This window comes from Diabrotica undecimpunctata, chromosome 3 (assembly GCF_040954645.1).
Source record: "Diabrotica undecimpunctata isolate CICGRU chromosome 3, icDiaUnde3, whole genome shotgun sequence".
In the NCBI taxonomy this organism is placed as follows: Eukaryota; Metazoa; Arthropoda; class Insecta; order Coleoptera; family Chrysomelidae; genus Diabrotica; species Diabrotica undecimpunctata.
Window position 1 is genome coordinate 152,047,554 of NC_092805.1, and position 16,083 is coordinate 152,063,636.

A 16,083-nucleotide genomic window follows, 5' to 3' on the forward strand; every position below is an offset into this window, starting at 1 on the left:
GAACAAGCACTCAAGCTGTGGAAAAGAAAATGTAATGGCATGGGAATCCCTCTCAACGACGAGACTACACTGTACACCTTATGTTTCGCTGATGATCAAATACTGATTGCAGAGTATATATATCTATATATATATATATATATATATATATATATATATATATATATATATATATACCAAATACAAGAGTATAACAAATGGGGTCTCGAAGTCAACATTAAGAAAACTGAAACCATGTGTATTGGAGGGACAAAGCTGTCCATTATATTAGACGATCTGGTAGAAATTAGACACTGTGATGAATACAAGTACCTGGGTATGAAGATAACTCAAGATGGAACACTCGATGCTGCTATAAAAGACAGAAACATACAGGGTAGAAAAGCCATATCCATGATGAACGGCATTCTGTGGGACCAAACAATATCTAAAGCGAACAAACAACTCATATACAACACCATACTCAAAAGTGTAATCACATATGGCAGTGAAGTTTGGCCAAACAGAAATGAACTTTTGGAGAAGAGCAGCAGGCAAATCAAGAAGAGATCGGATACCAAATGATAGAATACGAGAAATTATGGGAGTCAAGCATACAATAGTTGATGATATAAAAACAAAACAGTTAATATAGTACGGCCATGTACAGAGAATGCCAGATGACAGGATTCCGAAACAGATTTTGACGTGGACACCACAAGGAAGAAGAAAAAGAGGAAGGCCGAGAAGAAGCTGGAGAGAGGGAATTGAAAAAGAACTAGAGGAAAGAGAAATCCCTCCAGGCCTATGGTTAAATAGAGAAGAATGGCGATTAGGAGTCGGAAGTCGTCGGAGAACGCTGTGAACCGGTAGTAGTAGTAGGGTAGGTGGTTTTTGGAGGAAACTGAGGTAGGAATAGTAAACTTTTTTGCATTTTTTTTGGGGTCCCAAAATTAACATTTTCAGAACAATGCAGCTTATCTTATCTCTGACGACTCGAATATAAATAAATTAAAGCATCTCCGACGTTTGGTAATGATTTTTTTAGATGGCTCCACTCGAGTTACTTCGTATTAAGAACTGGAAAATAAAGAAAATTTCTTCATTGTAAGCCAAGAAAATACATTTTTTTACGTATACCGATTTTGATATTTGAATTTTAATTTGCTTCAACCTAATTTTTTTGGTATTTTAACACGTAATACCGATGGTTTTTATTATTAATAATATATGTTATAAATATCTTAAAGATATGACAATTTTTATCGAGAAAGGGCTCCAAAAGAAAAAGGTAATAGTTTAAGGTTTATCATCCCATTGTTTGTAACTTCGTCGCAATTGCTGGTCAAATTTGACCGATTGTATCTCAAGAACTGCTGCTCGTATCTAATTCACTTTTTTTTTACAAGAAATGTCCTGCCGAGTCTTCTCCAACGCTGAATTTAATTTAAGCTAATAGTCACTGGGAAGTTGAGCTTCATTTTAAAAGACAGAAAAATCCCAATACACTTAAAACGAAAAACCTATGACACTTGTATACTACCAGTTGCAACTTATGGATTGGAAACTATGGCAATAACAAGAAAAATGGCAGAACAATTAAGAGTAACTCAACGGGCCATGGAGAGGGCCATGTTAAATATAAGCCTCAGAGACAAAATTCCTAACACCGAAATACGTCGAAGAACTAAAGTAACCGACATCATGGAAAAAATAGCGACATTGAGATGGCAATGGGTAGCACATGTAGCAAGACAAGACACCAACAGATGGTCTCATAAAGTGACATTCTGGAGACCTCGAGAAACAAAAAGAAGCGTGGGAAGACCCAAAAAGAGATGGATAGACGATATAACAGCTGTAGCTGGAAAGCAATGGATGAGAATTGCAAAAGATAGGGAAGCGTGGAAACAATTGGAGGAGGCCTATGTCCAACAATGGATGAATGAAGGCTGAAGAAGAAGAAGAATAGTCACTGAGATATTCTATTTGTTTATAAGCCAAAAAATTTTTTATAATTTTAAAACATTTCTGAAACCGACCAAAAAATCCAATTGCAATTCTATGAAGTATGTTAGAAAGGTTAAGTACGTTTTTATAACTAAAAAAATTGACAAGTTTCTATATTGTGTAGTTTTTGTTGTGCAAGATTATAAAAAAATTCAATTAAAAAAAAATTTAGATTGCAAAACTATTATGCGAAATCTGTTAAATCGATTTTAATGAAGTCAGGTCGTGAGAACTCTATTGTTAGAACCTAACATTTGAATGCTTTAAACAATACCAGTTTAAAAATAGAATAAAAGTTGTAGAAAAATGATTTAAAAGAAATTTACTCTTTAAGTAAACACCACTTCTATAACGATATATAAAAAAATTTTATTTAAAATCTGATAAGAAATAAAATATTTACATGCAACTTATAAATCTAAACGATTTACAAATACTTGAATATTAGACTGTTTTTGTGGGGATAAAAATCATGGCTTAATCATTGCATAAACACTCGACACTTGAGAGGGCTTGACTCAAAACATTTTTAAAATTAAAATACTAGTCCAGTCGGTATGTCATTTGACCTTGGTTGACGTGCTACCCCAAATTTTGTTATTCTACTTGAGGGGGGATCAATAGTAGTATTAATTTAAAATTGAATGATGGCGACTGAAATTCAAGATGGCGACTGAATTCCGTTGTCGTTTTAGCCGCCATCTTGAATTTAAAGAAGAACCATTTTTGCTCAATATCTCCGATATTGTTATAACAAAACAGTTTCCTCGAAAGCGGTACCGGCAATTGCGACCGTAATAATGCGATTAATGACATCAGATTGAGGTGAAAAAATCAGGGTTCTTTATTACGGCAATGAAATGTGTAAACTCAGACCATGGACGACCTCGATGTTACTCTTTTAGTAGTGCTAGATGGTGAGGAATTAGACAAAGAGATTCATAAGACAAGTGAATCTGACCATTTAAAAAATAGAACTGTAGAGGGAGCATACCAAATTGTAATTAAAGAAATCAAAAAATATGTCTTCATGAAATTTATAAATTATTAAAATAAGTTTAGTTTATGTTCTGGTTCTATTCCTGAAAAATGGAAGTGCATTCTGTTATTGATATAACGAATATATTACAAAAAAGCGATACGGAATTAATTCAATATTTGCAAAATATTGGACAAGAACAAAACACACATAAACATGTTATATAAATAACATAACATAATAACACACATAAACATGTTATATAAATAAGATGTTCTTATATAAGAACATCGATAATATACTACATATTGAGTTGTAAGTTATAAACTTTTAACATCTGTATTTCTTATAAACTCTATGTCACCTATTGTATTTTAGAGAAGTGTTTTTTTTTCGGAAAGTGAATTTTATGCGTTCAAAGACATTCCCAGAAAATAAGAAGACAATATATTGGTTTTTCTAACGGTTTAGTTTTAAATAGACATTTTTGTAAACAGTTCTACCTTAAACTTTCTATTGTATGGATTACCAAGAATTATACAATAGGGTAGGTTTGTAAATAGTTTGTGAGAGGTAATTTTCCTTTTTGTCTCTAGAAATTGAAAATGTTTATTAGATGACCGACGGATTATTGGATAGGAGAAAGTTAGCTTTTTTTCTTTGAAGAAAGTAAAGTTTGTTTGGATGGAGATACATTCTGATTGGTTCAAGGAAAAAGAGGATGGAGATGGAAGGATTTTTTAAAAAGTCTAGATTGTGAAAAGTTGTATTTGTGTTTGGTGGAAAGAGTTCCAACTGTGGTAGCAGACAGAAGAAATAACTGACATGCTGTAAGTAATAAACAGATGTATAGTTTTATACTGGACCAAGTCGATTAGTTGAGATATCCTTGTGTCTGGAGAGGAGGAGTTTATTGATGTAGTAAAGATTTGGAGCAGAGGAGTGTAGCAGGAGTATTCTGGAGAAACTGAAAGGTACGAGCAAGGTGGACAAGGTACAATTAAAGGAGAGAGAGGTGAAGTTATCAATTTTGGGAACAAAAGGTTAGTTTCATCATTTTTAGAAACAGAGACTTTCAATCACGACCACCTATTTAAATTAGAGTTATTCGTTTTTTTGTTGGTTTTAATAAGAATTATAATACATGATAATTTATCGGGAGTCACTAAAATTAAGAAATTTTAGATTTGCATATAAGCTTAATTAATTTGTATTGATAATTGTGGATTTATGATTTGATGGATGTTTGAGATTTTTATTCTAATCATTGTATATGGTATATTTATGTTTATTGAAAATTTTTACTTTTAATATTTGATTGGTTTGTTTTTTAATATAACATTTGCTTTGTAATTCATAATTGTGTTGTAATTTTATTTTCCTATTGTCTATTTTTTTCCTCAAAGGCAACTAGCAAAAAATACTTTGAAGCCACGTTTTGTTTTTAACATGTTTAACATGTTAAACATGTTACATGTTTAACATGTTTTGTTTAACAATGTATATAATAACTTGTCTGTTACCCCAATTAATAAATCGTGTTTTAAATATTTTTTTCATTTAAATCATATTTTGTGTTTTATTACTCCTAAAAGTCTTTTGTTAAGTGGTTTTTTGAAGAATTAGATTTACTACATTTTATTTAGGTATAAATACACTTTTGATTTATGAAACTCGCACAAAGTCAACTGATCCTCAAACAAAAATACTTCGAGGAGGTGCTAAAAAGAACGCTCCGCCCTGTACAGCCCCAGTCAGAACAGATGGTCATGGGAATTTTGAATTATTTCAATATTCACCAGTTGACGGATTTATTTTATTTTGAGTCAGCGTAAACGAAAAGCGGATTTCTAATTATATTATATTTATTATACTTTGAAGTATGCTACTACTGACCTACTTCTGAATGTTCGAATTTTTTGGCAGCACACTCACAAATATTGCGGAACAATAAGTAGAGTATGATTATAACAAAACAAAAGGGCTTACATTATGATTTAATATATGGAATCTTCTGATCCGATATCCGCAATTGCGCAGGGATCAATTCACATTTTCTCTGTTTTCTGTTCTTTCGTACTACAGTTTTTTGTATAATTTCGGTATGTGATATCATCGAGATTTGGATTTGATAAGAGTGTTGAATGTTGTGTTTGTTTGTATGCACCTTAAGTTGCTCTGGGTGAGAATGAAAGAAAAGCTGTCTATGATCAATTAGGATGCAACTGAGTGATATTCTTTCAGAGTGGAGATTCCTAATAGGAGGTGATTTTAATGATCACAATTATATTGAGAAATATAAAAATAAAACTCTACAAAACAATAATACGCCCAGTCCTAACATATAGTGCAGAGACCTGGACTCTAACAAAAAATAATGAAAACATGTTAGGATGTTTCGAAAGAAAAGTACTAAGTCGAATCTATAAAGCAGTGAATGACAGTGGAGTGTGGAGAAGACCATACAACTTCGAACATTATAGAATATACCAGGAACCTGATATCGTAAAACATATTAAGATAGGACGTCTGAGATAGATAGGGCATGTAATGCGGATTACGCCAGCTTAGAAATACGCTCATTAATAAACCATTGGTCAGAGAAGAAGAGGAAGATCCAGAACGAGTTTTCTTGATAACATCAATTAAGACGTGGGAATACGTGCTTGGCGAAGAAAGGGGCCATGAATAGGGACGACTGGAGAAAAATTCTTGAGGAGGCTATGAGCCACGCTGGGTTGTAAAGCCAGAATGATGATGATGGTGATTTTAATTTGAATGCACATATGGGTAAATTCAAGATTGGATATAAAGCGAAACAGATGCGAAGGGTTGCCTAAGAACAATATTGGGCAAAACAAGAAGTAAGAAGAGACAGGGTGAGAAATACAGTCAGAGAGCAGTGCAAAATTCAAGATATTGTAAGATGGGGAAGGCAGCATAAGAAGATGTGGTACAATTATGTAAGACGAATGGATGAGAATAGACTTCCAAAAATTGTCCTAGAAAACAACCAGCCCGGTTCAAGACCCCCCGGAAGACTACCTAAAAGATGGAGGCGTAGTTGGCAATCTACCTCCCAAGAAATTAACCTGAGGCAGCTTCAGTGTTAAACAGATCGAAAGATCTCCAGGAAGTAGAAGAAGAAGAAGGTGATAGTCAAAAGATTGCAGGCTAAAGATTCCAGTTAAAAAAACTAAGCCTGTATCCTGCTATGGGCTGTGAGTTATTTCTCGATCTAGTGTTCTCATTTTCCGTTATGTGAACCATTACTCTTCCTCCCAGCCACATAAACTCCGTTTTCAACCTCCTAACATTAGGTCCTCCCTCTTCAATAGCCCTCCTCTAACCCTCCAATTTCTTCTTCAAATGGATGAATGTAAAGATTCTGCAAAAACAAAGATATAAATTTCAAAACACTTTGTGATGAGTCTGCTGGCGTAGACGAATTAAGTGTCGAAGATTGGAAAATTAAATTGATATCAGTTAATAAGGACAATAAAGCTAAAGATATTTTAAATTCCTACGAAACCTCACTTGGCAATTACTATCTACTATTTGGTATTGCCAAACAAAAAGGTTACCCTCAAGAGTGATACATGTGCTGGAAAGAATTAGCTAAACGAGTGACATTTTTTTTTGTTGTAATATAAATGTTGAAAAGGAAAATCCATTAGTCACAGGAAAAACGAGTCTATTGCGAGTAGCTTGCGCCTATAGGACTGCATGTGCGGCGGCCTTGTGACCTATCACGGGTTGTGTTCCTCTGCAAGTGGTATCAGTAGAAAGGAGACATCTCAATGAGAGAAGTGAGCATTTGACAATAGCCATAAAAAAGAAGAAAGGGAAAGATCAATGGAAAGATGACAAGAAGAGTGGATCAACACGGAAGATGTTACCCAGTGGACCAAGATGCTGATTCCGAGCCTAAGGAACTGGGTAGATTGTCTGTTTTAGGGCGTATTTTCTTATGTTCAGAAAGACATATATACAGATACTGCGAATATTCCGACACTGTCACTCATACAATGCTGGAGTGTAATAGATGTACAGTGGAGAGAAACAGAGTGTATAGAGAAATAGGTATGACTCCTGCGACTGTGAGAGAGATAATTTTGAAGAAGACGGGAAGTAAGTAGGGGGGATGGAATAATGTTCACTATTACATCCGAACAGTAATTAAAAAGAAAGAAGAACAACAAGGAGTTTATGAAATTCCTTATGCAGACTGCATCCGATCCTATATAGGCCAAACAAATCGTAGAATCCAAAATAGAATTTATGAACATTCCATTTCTGTTCGCAATTCCGACTCAATTTCAGCTCTAGGTCAACACCATCTTCATACAGGTCACAAAATTGATTTTAAAAACTCCAGAACCATAGCCTCCATCTGCTTTTATAAACCAAGAATTATCCGAGAAGCCACAGATATCATAAAGAAAACACCGTCTGCTCCACCAGTCAATTAAAATCCTACTGCCAGAAATAAATGACCAACCCCCGCGCCAATCAACATGCCAATCCCAACGCTGGCCCCCACGCCAACCTCCACAAAAGCCATGTCACCATGGACGGTATAAATGACCCGTCTCCTATTCTCAGCGCCAGCAATGCATTGATTAGTGTTCAGTGTAGTAGTGTCTAGGGGCTCGGGAGACTGAGATCTCGGAAGCCCTCAAGAAGGCATCGAATCGACGCGGTTCAACCCGGAAGATTGTTGAGTTTAATATTAATTAATGTAATAGTATTAATCTTAGCTGTTTGATTAATGTGATTCATGCTGGATCCAATGACCCATTAAAAATGTCCCATGAGCTTGTAGTCTAATACCTTAAATTTAGAAACTTATGTTAGTAAACAACCACAGGAACCCTACTAGCAAACCACAAAGACTTGAGATTTAGTAATACGTTTATGTACACATTTCTAGGGTACCTATAGAAATGAATGTTTTTTTGTAATAATTTTTTTACCAGTAAGCAGCTAGCTGATACATTATTGGCCAATCATTAGCTTACTTGGAACTCTTGAAATAGGCAGAATTGCCTTCGGAGTTTACCGCGCCTTTAAATAGGCCTACTTCTACAAGTATGTTTGCATTTCAAGACAAATGTACCTACTATTGTTTCGTATATTCCAAAACCGAAAAAAGTCATGCTCCTGCTATGTCAACAATGCATTATGAAGATAATATGTTAGATCTACAGACTGGTAAGCCTAACATAATAATTTATTACAATACCACCAAAGGAGAAGTGGACAGTATTGGTAAGATGGGTGAAAGCTTTAATTGTGCGAGATCGACTAATCGCTGGTCCATGGTGCTTTTTTATACAATATTAAATATCGCTAAAGTAATTACTATTTAAATGGGAATAAGCCACAATTAAAGGTTAAAGTACGTTTATTGATGTTTCAATTTCCACTTCGGAAATCGTTCTCAAAATACAAACATTGTTTATATTTTGTTTGTTACAATACACAAGTGTCATTCTGCTCGGACGGCCTAACGCCGCACTTGGAACATTTTTAGAGACAATGGGTTTGAAATTGCTTAAACCCCATGCAAGATGTAGAGTAATAGCAACAAACATACCAAGGATGATAAGTATGCGACTCAGAGAAATGTTTTAATATTACGTTCTTCTTCTTCTTCTTTTTATATAGACATGACTCTGTATGTTTTTTTATGTGCCTCCAGTAAGTTGTCGTTCCATCGTTTTCGTGGTCTTCCTACTGATCGTCTTTCTATTGCCATCTTTACTACTCTCTTTGTTGTCATTCGGCTTATATGATCGTTCCATTCTACTCTTCTATTTCTTACGCAGTTCTTGATGTTCTCCACCTTGCATCTACATATCTGTACTTCTAGCTCTGTCCCATAGTGTCTTACCATCAATTTTGCCAAGTGTTTTCATCTCTACTATTTCTAACATCCTTTTTGTCCTCTCTGTGTCAGGTCTTGTTTCTGCCGCGTATGCCATTATTGGTCTGATGACTGTTTTGTAAATTGTGCCTTTCGTTTCTTGATGGACACACCCTTGCGGGATGGATTGAGTAGCTCTGCGGTTACCACAGCCGGTCTTAAGCCCGGATAAAATGTGGAGGGTGATTGGCATTGTTAGCAACCTACCAATCGTAAAAACAAATACTGATCAAAGAAACAAAATGATATTACGTTGAATATGCAAAATATTGGAAAACCTCATGGTCGTTGTTTTTACTATGGAAGCCAGAAAAGTCGAAAAACAAAGTACAGTTGTTACTCGTGTATGTGTAATAATGTGCTGCTTATAACACATCGTGTGAAATACCCGAAAAATATTAACTCTTTTTAATTTTAAAGTTACCTCGTGTTGTCTAAGTGTGGTTAATATAAGTGGGTAAATTTATCTTTAGTTTAAAAATAATTAAGCCAATTTATTGTTTATAGTAATATCTTAGGTTTTTTTATCTTTTAGAATAGTTGCTGGTTTTTTAAGGAATTATTTTTGTAAACATAATTTTTAAAATTTATAGTACTAATAGGGCATGTAGGTATATGGGTATACAGTCCCAGAGACGTACGCTAGCGTTTATGTTTAAACGTCTAAATAATTCGCGTTAGCACTGAAAGGTTAATATTTAAAGAATTCAAAAAACATAAAATTTTTAACATAATTATAGCACGTTCATACACCACCAAAAGTTGGATTTTAAAGAAGCTTTCCTGAAAGGAGCTTTAGTTTTCAGTTTATAAGTATATACAGTATCCTGAAATAAAATTTATCTCATGGAGTGTACCGTAGAGCGCTGAAACCGCTAAGCTCCGCCCAAAGTGTCTCAGCCACATCAAGCGACACAGTGGAGGAGGGAGTAAAAAGCTCCAAAATTGTCATGGCTTACGTTGACAACATGTGTGAAAATTCAAAGATTCAGTCTATCAACGATCTTCATTAGAGTGTAGTTGGCCGTGAAAAGTGCGATTTTGTTTTCGGTGTATGTTAAATGATATAAAAATTTGGAAATAGGATGCTGAAAGGTCCTTGTCAACAAAGATATTAGTTTGGTTTCGGAACTATTTATTAAACTATTATTTATTTGTGCGCGTGGACTAAGTAACTGTTTGATGTATTTGTTTTTGTTTTGACTTTTTTTGTGTAACAAATAATTTCAACAAAAGGTAAGTTCGATAACATTTTGGGTACCTATAAATAGATACCAATTTTCGTACAGCCTTAAAAGAAATATTATTTATAAGTACTTGAAAAGATATTGTTAACGGAAGTATAAATTCCTGTTGGAAGTTTCCACTAAAGTTGGAAAGTTAGTTTCGTCAGTATATCAGATCCTCGGTGCTGAACCAGTATGTCTATGTATGGGACAAGATTTAAAATTTTCTACACAACAATTTTTAATTTAGATTTCTTGGTTTTCCCGTTTATTCTAAATATTTTATTTACCATCCTTGATTTCTGTTCTAAAGGTTTCTTTTATATCAATATCTGTTATATTTATTTTGCCGAAAAGTATCAGAAACAAATCAAATTTTCGAAAGAAAATTTAAAGTCGATCTAATATTTACACATAACACACAATCTGCTACCGGCAATAGTTTCACTCTGTCTATGTAATTAAAGTCTGCTAAAACCAAAAATGCCATCACCAAGAAATCAGAATTTCTCCATCGGATCCTTTTCACAAAATACGACAACGGGTCACATTTTTAACATATCGGTTAATGTAGAGCAGTGGTACTACCCATTAACGAAAAGGCACTAACAAAAAGAAAGATATTTATTATACAATAATATAGTTACAGAAATCATCAAAAATATCCGCTAAAAAACCTTTTTATCTAACCCAACTAGCTCCGCAGCATAAAAGTTGTTATTTGGCGTCACGTACAATGCACGATTTTCTTGCAAAAGAATTTAAAGGACTGTCCCTTTGAAGACTCTAGCAGTAATCGGCCATCATGTGAGTGTTCCATCTCCCCTGATACCTTTGCTCCATCGTTTTGATATCGTTATCGCTGTTCCTCACTAAGGTCACCAAGATTTTCTGGGAAACGGTCTAAGTGACTGTAGAGGTAATGCATTTTAATGTTCATATGACAAACGTCATATAAGAATTGATCAACATCTTCAAAATAAGAGGTCAATACTTGGACCATATAATGAGAGGATCTAAATATCGCTTACTCCGGTTGATCGTTCAGGGCAAAATCAAAGGAAAACGCTGGGTCAGAAGAAAACAACTGTTCAACTGTCCTGGTTGCATAACATTGGACAATGGACAAGTCGAACGGTCGAGGAATTGTTTCATCTAGCTGCCGACCGAGAAACATTTCATCAGCTTATTAATACGACGATTGCCATAGTTTGAAAACAAGCACGGCTTACAAGAAGATGACAAACCTGTGTCTTAAAATTTTAAAGCATGGCTTCCACTATAATTTCCGGTTTATTATTTCCAAGAAAACTTTGCACAACTTTAACAAAAGAGCATGCATTATACTCAATTTCAGTCATCGATTCTGTAAAATGCAAATCTTTTACAAGTTGTCTTATCTGAGACCCATCAAATATTCCGGCTTTCAATTTATCTGTACTAAGTATAGGTAATTTGCTGTTTAAGGCTGTTTTATGAGCATTAGTTAAATGTACACTAGAATAGAGAAAATATTATTTTCTCTCGTTCGACTAATGCTTCGTTAATTAAGTTACTTTCTTCTTGACAAGCGTCTCTAGAAGACCATGTTGTTATACTATAGTGTTGGTTCTAAGCTCTGCTATCCCAAAGATATAAGAAACAAGGATATTTTGTTGTCCTAGAAGAAAGTTCATCATCTTGAAATCAACACAGATCACCTACTAATGTTGATCATAGGGGATGTTTTTTAACACCAGTGATATTGTTTTATATTTTTCTTTCATTTTTATAGAATGCCCAATTGATATACTTCCAAATTTGTTGCCATTATGTAGAGTAGGACACACTTTAAATTTCCTTTGGAACTGTCGATAAACTCCCGTAATCTAATATACCCATTTTTTCTAACAGTCCTTTAAAATTGTTAATCTTGCTGAGGAAAAAACGGCAAAAGATATTTTTCTATATATAGGATCATTTAGCTCGTCCTGATTAAAGCGCTCATTATGTGTTGAATTTCCTTCAAAATTACTGCCGCTTCCCTCAAATGTATTAGCCCGTAGTTCGTGAGATGACATTTTGACGGTATCCTCTGCCAACGTATGTTGGCTGGTAAATATTGGAATGGATATCTGCTCAAGCTGATGTGAAATAGGTCTTATTTCTAAATCCAGGTTAGGATATATCAACTCGAAGATTACTACACAATCAAGAAGTGTAACAGATAACAGGCAATCTTTCGCATTAGAAACTAGCGAGTGCCTTGGGGCAAAATTGTGATGATGAGTTTAACTATCTGCAGTAAATAGTTTATCTATCCAAAGGATGCTCTAGATCAGTTTGCTATATCTCGGAGGATCTAATAATTTTATCCTACAGTTTACTAAAGCAATGGTTTTTCATGTTTTTGCTACTCATTTTTAGAGCTGCCTGTTCTTTACATTTTATTTGTTATTTGTTTTTTTTGTAAGAGTATATTTTTAATTTAAATAAAAACTTGAATAAAGTATGTAGTATCACAATTTTTAAATTAAAAAAGTTAACCTGTACATAGTTAGTAATTACAGATTTTTTTACCCAGCAAAACCGGTCTCATGGACCAACGCTACCAGAGTATCCTAAATTTACAACGCGACAAACGTAGGATTAAATATATCATTACATATACCTAAAATTGCGTAGAAAAAAGTTATAGTACAGTGTTTGCGAAAAAAATAGGGAAAATGGACCAAAAATGGTGCGGGTGACAAACTCATCGTATCTCCGATACTATTAATCCTAAAAACTTTTATCAAACGTCATTTTAAAGAGAAAGGATAGTTTTTATTTGAAGAAATGTCTATATCTGTACCTACCTTTATGGAAAAAGTTATGATGCAAAAAAAGAAAAATCGCGTTTCTTCGAGTAGTTTTTGCTTCGGTTTTTGATAATATTTTTGCCAAAAAAAAATATTTTTGACTTGAAAAGGTGACATTTTGATAATAAATTTAACTTTGATATGTTGTTTGATAAGATGAGATACCTGTGGTATCAAAAGCATTGAGCTCTGGTGGGACTCTTTCCGTATTATCGAACCCTAGCTACCATGATTTGCTGGAGTGTTTCTAAAAAAAATTTGTACCACTCTGGACGTTGAGAGTAGTGCAGCTTTTTGCATAGTATTATACATATGCTCACTCAGACCCAGCTGTTTTGTTTTCTAGGAAGTTTTTCTGGATAACACCAGTAGTACAGATAATAATAGGTAATCTCTGGATCTTTTCCATTCTCCATTGTAGCCTTTCTTTGTATTTGTATTTCCAGATCTCTGTACTTGGCAAACTCTTCGTTGTATTTAACGAGCAGATTATTGTTGCTATGTATCCTGATTTTTCTCACCTAGAAATGTGTGGCGGTCATAGCTCAGTGGCTAAGTACGTAAAGCAATCAGTCTCCGCTACGTAAGTATTTTTCTTCTTATCGCGCCGTCCCTTTTCGAAGGTTGGCGATCCAAAAGCAATAGCTTTGGAAACTGTTGCACGAAAGTTTTCTGTGGATGAGCGGTCAGAACATCTCCACAGATCTTTCAGCCACGAGTTCTGGCGTCTTCCAACTGATCTTTCACCTCTTAACACATGACTTAAATATTGTATTTCTCTCTCTTTGATAATGCTGAGTAATTCTTTTTGTTTACTCATACGCCGAAGTACTTTACCATTGGTAACTTTTTATATCCATGGATTTCTCAGCATCCATCTGTATATATACAATTCAAAGGCATCTATTCTTTTTTCTGTTTCAGTTTTGCTCTCAGTTTTCTTGCTTTTTCGATTCGTAATAGGATTCCTTTTTTTGGGTTACACTGGCTATTGATATTTGCTCCCAAATATTTTATGGAAGTTACCTGTTCTATTATTTGTCTCTTGGCATACAAATGTATGTTTGTTGGTATCTTTGAAAATACTAGAATTTTAGTTTTGGAAACATTTAGATGTAAATCGAACATTTCGCTATGACGAACTACCGCATTTATTATATTTTGTAGTTCTTGTGCGTTGCTTGCTATTAGGAGGGTATCATCAGCGTACCTGATGTTATCCATGCTGGTTACGTTAATCTTGATTCCACCTTGAACCTCGTCTAATACTGTTCTGAATATAGGTAGCGAATACAGATTAAATAATAGCGGTGATAAGACACAACCTTGTCGCACTCCTCATCGGATTCGTATATCCTTGGATGTTGTGTGCTCTATTTCAATTGTTGCCGTTTGGTGCCAATATAGTTCTGAGATAATTCGCAAGTCTTGTTCGTCAATTCCAGTGGTTCTCAGAATTTCGATCATCTTTTGATGATTAACACGGTCAAATGCTTTTCGTTATTAAACAAAACATGCATATACATACATCTACATCCATGTCTCTGCATCGTTGTGTTAGTACATTTAAGGCAAAAAGAGCTTCTCGTGTTCCCAATCCATTTCGAAATCCGAATTGAGTGTCACTCAAGTGGTCAAGTAAGTAGTCATTAACAGTAAAACTTGAGCCAGGAGTTAACCCGAATAGAATGGAAAATATGACGCAGAAAATAAGATCAAAATAAAAATAGACATTAAAAACAAAAGAAATGACAAATGGCGAATATGTAATGGAAATTCAAGTCTGGAAAGAAAATATAGAGAGAACCACACAGTCACTTTATTCTGATCAAAATCTCATTTTACAGAAGCCAACCGATTCCGAATCCAGGTCTGTTATAAAACCACGATGAAGAAAATTGCCTATCTGCCTCAAAATGGAGATGGGTAGGACATTTAATCAGAAGAGAGGAGAAAAGAGGTAACTATCTGGAGACTGAAAACAAGCAGAATACAAAAAAGGAAGACTAAGAGCAATATGGAGATATGGCATAACCGAAGTTGACGGAATACATCGAATGAGGAGAAAAAACAATTACAACTAAATGCTTGACAAGCCAACAAATCCAGAAATGGAGTTTTAAGTTTAAGGCAGTGAAAATAATGAAGATGATATATATTTTCGTATTATCGCACAAAGTTGACAATTTCATATACCACTTTTAGGTTTGTTTTAGGTTTATTTTACACTTTCATAAAATCCCTATATAATTTAAGGGTTAACCTGATTGCCTGACGTTAAATCAATGTTTATTTTATAACCTATTAGTTCTAGTAGTTATTTTTCTTAGTGTTGTTTTATCTCACTTTTTATTTTATTTGCAAATTTCATAAAAAATTAAATTTTTCATTAATATCGTGTCTGTTGTACGTTGACTAGATGAATATTTCTAATGTAGCTGTAAATTTTAATGTAGTAAAAGTCGCTATAAAATAATTTGAAGACTCCGAGTATAAAATATATATTCTCCCTTGCCATAAACTTATAAAAGAGATAAAATAAAAATACCTACTCGAGCGATGACAGAATACTGCACTCACTATTAGATACTCAATACAGCGCATAACATCTTCTAAAATCTGTTAAGAACAAATTAAGTGCGTTGAAATCCAACTGTTATCGAAACGCTGCTCGCCAATGTAATCAACCTTTCATTGCCTGGTTGCTTTGCTTGTATGTTGTTTTCGCGTATTTTCATACCACAGTAACTAGATATATTTTATAATTATGCTGATAAAAAGGATTTTTGATCTCAAAATCTAAAATTAAACTATGAAGTGTACAATTAATTCCACCTAGTCTCGTTGTATGAATCCCCGACAGAAACATTAATAATGTTTCGGCAAACATCTGGTTGTTCTTGTTTGAATATTTTTTGGTTAAATTGTATGTATGTCATTATATCGAAAACTATTCATAACTGCTCAGAAGGATCTTTTTTTATGAATTTCTTCTATTGGCAATGAATAAGAACTTATTTATGATAATATGGTTATGATAGAGGAAATGAATCCAACGCAAAGAAGCTGAAGAAATGGGGAACAAAGAATCATCATCATCATTCTAGCTTTGCAACTCTA

General features: G+C 34.2%; 1 protein-coding gene across 1 annotated transcript in view; it reads left to right on the plus strand.

The window, feature by feature from the left end:
• Positions 1 to 9,836: 9,836 nt before the first annotated feature.
• Positions 9,837 to 16,083, plus strand: part of org-1 (T-box transcription factor 1) — a 75,588-nt gene continuing 69,341 nt past the window's right edge. Inside the window, exon 1 of the mRNA XM_072527185.1 lies at positions 9,837 to 10,133. The gene's annotated coding sequence lies outside the window, so the exon portion shown is untranslated. The remainder of the gene's footprint in view (positions 10,134 to 16,083) is intronic.